Below are 8884 nucleotides of genomic sequence, written 5' to 3'. Positions count from 1 at the left end.
GGCGGGCGAATAGCCTGCAGACGTCGTCGCATTAAACCGCGATCTCGACACCTCGCGCGTCACGAGCAGGAGCCGACCGGCAGCCTCCGGCCCTTTCGGACTCGGTGGCATTTGCCGCGGAGGACGGGAGAGCACTTTAGGCCACGGTTCCTTCCGTACTTGGCAGCCGCACCCTCATACCGACAGTTCCATGACCGACCGAGCGCCACACCGTTCCTTTAGTACTTGGGCGGCAACAAAGTCGGGTCGTTACTCCATACTCGCCGCAGGAAGCGACCGGCAGCCGCCAGACTTTTCAGACTCGGCAGCGTTTGCCGCGGAGGACGGGAGAGCGCTCGCACCACGGTTCCGTGTGTGTACTAAGCGGCAGCGGCATTAGCTCTCGACCGTCAGTTCCTTGACCGACCGCACGCTTCGCCGTTCCCCTCGTACTGGGCAAAGCAGCAGGTCGGGTCGTCTTACTCCCATTCCGCGCAAGAGCGCCAAAGCGGACAGAAAGCCCACCCAGTGTGCGTTACGCCGTTTCTACCCGCGGGCGCGGCCAAGCCAACCGTCCAAGGTTGCAGCCGGCGTCCACTGGGCGCAACAAATTTGGCACGGGGCGCCCCTCAAAATTCAGGCAGTCCCCGGCATGTTCGGGTATAGCCGTCCCCGCGTCCAAGCGGGGCCAGCGGCGGAAAGCGTCGGGCGCAGCGAGCTGCTTCACCCACACGGGGTAGAAACAATGGCGCTCGCCACCCTTCACAATCCGGTAATGATCCTTCCGCAGGTTCACCTACGGAAACCTTGTTACGACTTTTACTTCCTCTAAATGATCAAGTTTGGTCATCTTTCCAACAGACCGGCGCAACCGAAAGGCCGCGCCGGACATCGGTCCGAAGACCTCACTAAATCATTCAATCGGTAGTAGCGACGGGCGGTGTGTACAAAGGGCAGGGACGTAATCAACGCGAGCTTATGACTCGCGCTTACTGGGAATTCCTCGTTCAAGGGGAACAATTGCAAGCCCCTATCCCAATCACGAAAGAAGTTCCACGGGTTACCCAGTCTTTTCAGACAGGGATAAAGACACGCTGCTTCCTTCAGTGTAGCGCGCGTGCGGCCCCGGACATCTAAGGGCATCACAGACCTGTTATTGCTCTGTTTCGTGCGGCTAGGAGCCGCTTGTCCCTCTAAGAAGGTTGTAAGGTGCTGGGAACCCCGCACCTATTTAATAGGCTAGAGTCTCGTTCGTTATCGGAATTAACCAGACAAATCGCTCCACCAACTAAGAACGGCCATGCACCACCATCCACCGAATCAAGAAAGAGCTCTCAATCTGTCAATCCTCCCAGTGTCCGGGCCGGGTAAGTTTTCCCGTGTTGAGTCAAATTAAGCCGCAGGCTCCACTCCTGGTGGTGCCCTTCCGTCAATTCCTTTAAGTTTCAGCTTTGCAACCATACTTCCCCCGGAACCCAAACACTTTGGTTTCCCGGAAGCTGCCCGCCGAGTCATTTGAGTAACTCAGGCGGATCGCTGGTTGGCATCGTTTATGGTCAGAACTAGGGCGGTATCTGATCGCCTTCGAACCTCTGACTTTCGTTCTTGATCAAAGAAAACATTCTTGGCAAATGCTTTCGCAGTAGTTCGTCTTGCGACGGTCCAAGAATTTCACCTCTAGCGCCGCAATACGAATGCCCCCGTCTGTCCCTCTTAATCATTACCTCGTATTCCAAAAACCAACAGAACAGAAACGAGGTCTTGTTCTATTATTCCATGCAAGTTTATTCAGGCGACTCGCCTGCGTTGAGCACTCTAATTTTTTCAAAGTAAAAGCACCGGCCTTCTCGAGGCACACAATGAAGTGCACCAAGAAAGGACCGGCATGATGTTCAGTCCGAGCCGTCGCATCGGGTAGATGCACTACTCGTCTGGAACTGAGATCCAACTACGAGCTTTTTAACCGCAGCAGCTTTAGTATACGCTATTGGAGCTGGAATTACCGCGGCTGCTGGCACCAGACTTGCCCTCCAATTGATCCTCGTTAAAGGATTTAGAGTGTACTCATTTCAATTACGGGGCCTCAAAAGAGTCCCGTATTGTTATTTTTCGTCACTACCTCCCCGTGCCGGGAGTGGGTAATTTGCGCGCCTGCTGCCTTCCTTGGATGTGGTAGCCGTTTCTCAGGCTCCCTCTCCGGAATCGAACCCTGATTCTCCGTTACCCGTAACAACCATGGTAAGCAAGTAACCTACCATCGAAAGTTGATAAGGCAGACACTTGAAAGAAACGTCGCCGGCTCGTGGCCATGCGATCAGCACAAAGTTATCCAGAGTCACCACACAATACGGGCCGAAACCCGATCGATCTTGGTCTAATAAAAGCACCCGTCGCCCAAAGGGCTTCAGGCTCACTGCATGTATTAGCTCTAGAATTGCCACAGTTATCCAAGTAGGAAGAAACGATCTAAGGAACCATAACTGATTTAATGAGCCATTCGCGGTTTCGCCTTATTTCGGCATGTACTTAGACATGCATGGCTTAATCTTTGAGACAAGCATATGATTACTGGCAGGATCAACCAGGTAATCGTTCAACTGCGCGTCCAGCCTTTCAAGCAGGCCGGACGCCGTTTTTGCGATGCCGAGGCCACCTTCAGGCGCCCCAACACGCTTCGTTCTCGCAAAGGGTAGCACTTTGCACAGTCCGAGACGACGGCGTTCGAGCTCGCAACGGCGCCCTCCCCGCAGGGCCGGGTATCGCCACGCGGCAAGAAGCACGCAACATTCTCGATAGACCGGTTGTGTCGACTCGATCGCGGCTTGCGGTTTCTCTCGAGCCCGCAGCACTGGTGGACCGACCGACACTTGCAACGTAGCCGAGACGGCAAAGCCGCTAGGCGACGGGTCACGCCCGCGCCTTCGGCGCTTTCGTATTTGATTCGTCCGAGGACGATGCGGAACACACTTCGATATCGTGGAAAAAGCGTCGTCCGACAACCAGCCCCTAACGCATCAAGCGGATGAGGCTGCAGACGTCAGCTGTGGGATCCACGGGAGCGATACCGGGGACACGCTTGACGGGCACGAAGCCCGCCGCATATCAAACACCCAGGTCGCTTTGGGGGCGACTGCTCTCTGGGACCCCCATATAATAGCAGCGATAAGTACCCAGACCTCCATGGGGCCGTACTCGTGCCACTTTCGACGAGCGTTTGGCGAAAATCGTGCCGCCTCGTAACGCCGCGAGCAAGATTGAAAGCTTACGTCGGCAGCACAATGCCGAAGTCGTGAAAGCGCAGCGCGTCCACCGAATGCGCGAACGGCAATTTCTCGCCAATGGCCAGTACGGTTTCCTGCACAATTGCCTGTCTGTCGCCCTACGGGGCCCCCGGCCGATCGATTCGAGGCACGCTAGCACGGCCCCTTCGCCATTTCCGAGCACGAGTGCGAACAGTGCGGGCGGCGTGCTCGACGCCCCGGCTGACGTCGTTTCGGACTTTGTCTCTTCGCGTGCTCGCGGCAACGCCGCGGCCAACGACGACGTCTGCGCGGTTCTTTGCCGGTTCCCGGCGTGCTACAGTGCAGCCCTCTGCAGGGTGACACCGGCTCCGTCGTGGCCGTGCGGCGGCTTGTACGCAAAAGTTGCGTCAAAGGCGTCGCGCTCGCGCCGCCCCGGCACACGCGGTTTCGGACTTTGTCTCTTCCAGCGCTCGCGTAGTCGTGGGCACGATTGTCGACGTCGCAACGGTGCGCGGACACCGCCACGAGCACGCGCAAGACGAAAATCGCACTACGGTACAATGTCGGCCGGGGCCGTACGGCCCCTTACAGTAGCAGCGATAAGTGCCCAGACCTCCATGGGGCCGTACTCGTGCGACGCGGCGGCGTACTGCGCCGAGCCGAGCGCCAATATTTGGCTTTTGCAGGGCGGATTCGAGCTCTGGCGATCGCCGCGGTACCGCCGCTCACCGATTCAAGGCACGCTAGCGCGGCCCCTTCGCCATTTCCGAGCACGCGTGCGAACAGTGCGGGCGGCGTGCTCGACGCCCCGGCTGACGTCGTTTCGGACTTTGTCTCTTCGCGTGCTCGCGGCAACGCCGCGGCCAACGACGACGTCTGCGCGGTTCTTTGCCGGTTCCCGGCGTGCTACAGTGCAGCCCTCTGCAGGGTGACACCGGCTCCGTCGTGGCCGTGCGGCGGCTTGTACGCAAAAGTTGCGTCAAAGGCGTCGCGCTCGCGCCGCCCCGGCACACGCGGTTTCGGACTTTGTCTCTTCCAGCGCTCGCGTAGTCGTGGGCACGATTGTCGACGTCGCAACGGTGCGCGGACACCGCCACGAGCACGCGCAAGACGAAAATCGCACTACGGTACAATGTCGGCCGGGGCCGTACGGCCCCTTACAGTAGCAGCGATAAGTGCCCAGACCTCCATGGGGCCGTACTCGTGCGACGCGGCGGCGTACTGCGCCGAGCCGAGCGCCAATATTTGGCTTTTGCAGGGCGGATTCGAGCTCTGGCGATCGCCGCGGTACCGCCGCTCACCGATTCAAGGCACGCTAGCGCGGCCCCTTCGCCATTTCCGAGCACGCGTGCGAACAGTGCGGGCGGCGTGCTCGACGCCCCGGCTGACGTCGTTTCGGACTTTGTCTCTTCGCGTGCTCGCGGCAACGCCGCGGCCAACGACGACGTCTGCGCGGTTCTTTGCCGGTTCCCGGCGTGCTATAGTGCAGCCCTCTGCAGGGCGACACCGGCTCCGTCGTGTCCGTGCGGCGGCTTGTACGCAAAAGTTGCGTCAAAGGCGTCGCGCTCGCGCCGCCCCGGCACACGCGGTTTCGGACTTTGTCTCTTCCAGCGCTCGCAACCATGTCGGGGCCGACGCCGACGACTGCGTGGTGTTTCAACGATTGCCGGCGTGACACAATGCAGCTGCGTGCGGGATGCCAGCGATTCCGTCGTGTCCGTGCGGCGGCTTGTACGCAAAAGTTGCGTCAAAGGCGTCGCGCTCGCGCCGCCCCGGCACACGCGGTTTCGGACTTTGTCTCTTCCAGCGCTCGCGTAGTCGTGGGCACGATTGTCGACGTCGGAACGGTGCGCGGACACCGCCACGAGCACGCGCAAGACGAAAATCGCACTACGGTACAATGTCGGCCGGGGCCGTACGGCCCCTTACAGTAGCAGCGATAAGTGCCCAGACCTCCATGGGGCCGTACTCGTGCGACGCGGCGGCGTACTGCGCCGAGCCGAGCGCCAATATTTGGCTTTTGCAGGGCGGATTCGAGCTCTGGCTATCGCCGCGGTACCGCCGCTCACCGATTCAAGGCACGCTAGCGCGGCCCCTTCGCCATTTCCGAGCACGCGTGCGAACAGTGCGGGCGGCGTGCTCGACGCCCCGGCTGACGTCGTTTCGGACTTTGTCTCTTCGCGTGCTCGCGGCAACGCCGCGGCCAACGACGACGTCTGCGCGGTTCTTTGCCGGTTCCCGGCGTGCTATAGTGCAGCCCTCTGCAGGGCGACACCGGCTCCGTCGTGTCCGTGCGGCGGCTTGTACGCAAAAGTTGCGTCAAAGGCGTCGCGCTCGCGCCGCCCCGGCACACGCGGTTTCGGACTTTGTCTCTTCCAGCGCTCGCGTAGTCGTGGGCACGATTGTCGACGTCGGAACGGTGCGCGGACTACGCCACGAGCACGCGCAAGCCGAAAATCGCACTACGGTACAATGTCGGCCGGGGCCGTACGGCCCCTTACAGTAGCAGCGATAAGTGCCCAGACCTCCATGGGGCCGTACTCGTGCGACGCGGCGGCGTACTGCGCCGAGCCGAGCGCCAATATTTGGCTTTTGCAGGGCGGATTCGAGCTCTGGCGATCGCCGCGGTACCGCCGCTCACCGATTCAAGGCACGCTAGCGCGGCCCCTTCGCCATTTCCGAGCACGCGTGCGAACAGTGCGGGCGGCGTGCTCGACGCCCCGGCTGACGTCCTTTCGGACTTTGTCTCTTCGCGTGCTCGCGGCAACGCCGCGGCCAACGACGACGTCTGCGCGGTTCTTTGCCGGTTCCCGGCGTGCTATAGTGCAGCCCTCTGCAGGGTGACACCGGCTCCGTCGTGTCCGTGCGGCGGCTTGTACGCAAAAGTTGCGTCAAAGGCGTCGCGCTCGCGCCGCCCCGGCACACGCGGTTTCGGACTTTGTCTCTTCCAGCGCTCGCAACCATGTCGGGGCCGACGCCGACGACTGCGTGGTGTTTCAACGATTGCCGGCGTGACACAATGCAGCTGCGTGCGGGATGCCAGCGATTCCGTCGTGGCGGTGCGGCGGCTTGTACGCAAAAGTTGCGTCAAAGGCGTCGCGCTCGCACCGCCCCGGCACACGTGGTTTCGGACTTTGTCTCTTCGAGCGCTCGCAGCGATGTCGAGGCGATCGCTTACGTCTGCACGGTTTGCGGTGTGCTACAATGCAGCAGTCTGCCGCACTACACCTCTTGGTTGCCGAGGCCAGCACGGCAATTTACTGAAGCGAGCGCATTGCGCCCAGGCGGCAGCGGACTTTGTTGCTTCGGGAGTGCTCTTGCTGTAAAATTTGAACGGCTGCAGCTGCGCGAAGCAAGTGTACCTATTTTCACTCTCTCTCTGTCTGCCTTTGAGGCGACTGTAATTTCACTTTAAACGCAACTGGAGGCGGGAGCAACCTGATGAGAGTAGGTGGACTTCGGTACATGTAATTTAGAAATTGCTTTCAAGCTTTGAGGACATACACCTTCGCGCCATCTGCTTTCCCCGTCTCTTTGGCACTTTATAGTATGTGCTGCATGCTCTGCATTCCAAAGAAACACGCCTGTCTCTCTCCCTCTCTCACGTTCTTCTTCTTTTTGTAGCTGCTGTTGTAGAAGATGCTATGCTCTTTAATCGCTGTAACATAGAGTGCTTGCACAAGCCAACAACTTTTGCGTGTTTTTTTTTTTTTTCTCTTCCCAAGACGTTTCTGCCATTATTCACTAACTCTCGTTCTTAGTATGCAATGGAGCGTTAGCTCGCGCCATCTACCTTTCTTTCTGTATTGCAAAGTCCGCAGGTTTTCCTAGTTCCGTACACAGATGGCGCCAATGCGTTTTGGCGCCAGGTTCGAACGACCTCGCTCTACTCGTGTTTGGCATTTGAATGTTTCAAAGGGGTTTGCGACAGGGGGTGGTTCTTGTGCAAGGCTGAGCTTTCCAGCTGCGTTTAAGCTATGCTAGCATGTGTGCGTATATATATATATATATATATATATATATATATATAAATACACAAACACACACACACACACATGCATATATACATACACACACACGGTAATGGTAAAGATGATGAGGTAGCACTTTTTTTTTTCTTTTTTTTACAATGCCTGTGTTTCAGATGGCGATCTTTCTCCCCTCTATGTTTCCGGTTGGAAGGAGTGTGCAGCGTTTTCTATATTTATTTTGTCATTCACTTCTATGTTGCTCGTCTTCGTACATGGGGCATGCTACCTAATTCTACCGGTCGATTCGACACGTTGCGATCCGTCCCGGCCTGTGCCGTATCAAAATTTTCAGTGGGCCTTGCGGTAAATAAAAAGAAATGAAGGAAATGCGCGTAGTATATTACAATTGCACACGGGCTTGAAACGAAGCCCTCAAGGAAGGTCACCTTGAGCGGTCGCATTCAGACGGAAGTAAGCATTCCCCTGGCGCGTTTTTTTTCCGCTCGCCTGTTCCGTTTTCTACGAGGTTGCCTTGGTTGGTTTCGCGTTACAAGCAAGCTTGCACTCGGGTCTCGTTTCTACGCGACAGCGTTTCGTTAACAGCGAAAGACTGAGGCGTTGCGAATTCATCCGTGAGATAGGGAGCGTTGAGTCTGTACACAGGCTGAATTTTATAATATTGCCCACGCTGTTGCTGAGGTTACCCATGTCGGCAGGGCGCCCACAAGGCAGTAGTACAATGAAGTGAAGTGAAGGACATCGCTTCTCGGCCTTTTGGCTAAGATCAAAGTGTAGATTTTTAAAGCCCATGTACGAAGATTTACGAAGCCCATCTACGAAGATTTTTAAAGCCCATGTAGGCACCTCTTAATGATCTTTTATGTTTTAGAGAAGCGTTTTGCCATGTATTTTACACCTTTACAGTTTTAGCCTTTTATCACTAACACCACTAACTAGTTTTTTTAGTCATTTGTTTGCGTTTTTAGATTATACACCTTTTATCCGTTTTTTCCTTGGTTTTGTAACATATTTTTGATGTATTTGTAACTAGCATAAATAAAAAACTCTGTTCTTATCAGCTTAATATCTGATACGGGTTCTATATGGACCCACGATATTAAACCTATTTTTGGAAGTTGGCGGAGTGCTTGAAGCCTGCTTCACCTCCGCCGCAGGTCGGCCCGGTATTGCACTACCTCCGGGATCGGCCCCGCTCACTTAGGTGAGACTTCATTCAATCAAAATGAAGAGCACAAGCTCAACGCGAGCACTGACTTGACACGCACCATTCCTATACTACACGCAACGATGCCGGTTCGCGGACCACGAGAGTAATTAAACTGCCACTCCATCTGTGTGTAGCGTCGCACTTGTTGCGTCGCAAATGGGACAGCCGCTCCAGCAAATTTCTAGTTATGGGCTTCGAGAAAAATTAATGAAAGCAAAAGAAAGAACCAGAATTCCTATTTGTCCGATGTCTCTGAATGATTGTCTCCTGTAAAGAGCCACTTGGGGGGATGGGGGGTAGGATTAGCCGTGGGGTTCGCAATCAATATGAATCCCACTCAAAGCCAACACTGGATTTTGGAGTTCACTATCGCTTGGATCCGTAAACCACCGCGCCCACGCAAGCTCGCCCTGCCGCCGAAATCCGCTGCCCAAGTGGAAGAAAGATTCCCTATGAAAGAAAAA

The 8884-nt window shown here is 56.4% G+C and overlaps 2 non-coding genes across 2 annotated transcripts; one reads left to right on the top strand and one right to left on the bottom strand.

Moving 5' to 3' along the window:
* Window positions 1–752: 752 nt before the first annotated feature.
* On the bottom strand, window positions 753–2567 carry LOC140215123 (small subunit ribosomal RNA). The gene has a single exon (XR_011892043.1). It is a non-coding gene; the product is annotated as a small subunit ribosomal RNA (ribosomal RNA).
* A 5651-nt stretch (window positions 2568–8218) lies between these two features.
* LOC140215122 (U2 spliceosomal RNA) lies at window positions 8219–8410 on the top strand. Its single transcript, XR_011892042.1, has one exon. It is a non-coding gene; the product is annotated as a U2 spliceosomal RNA (small nuclear RNA).
* The last annotated feature ends 474 nt before the right edge of the window (window positions 8411–8884 follow it).

Source organism: Dermacentor andersoni, unplaced genomic scaffold (assembly GCF_023375885.2).
Source record: "Dermacentor andersoni unplaced genomic scaffold, qqDerAnde1_hic_scaffold ctg00000835.1, whole genome shotgun sequence".
Classification (NCBI taxonomy): Eukaryota; Metazoa; Arthropoda; class Arachnida; order Ixodida; family Ixodidae; genus Dermacentor; species Dermacentor andersoni.
Note: the sequence above shows the minus strand (reverse complement) of the source record. Positions and strands in the feature narration are given on the sequence as shown.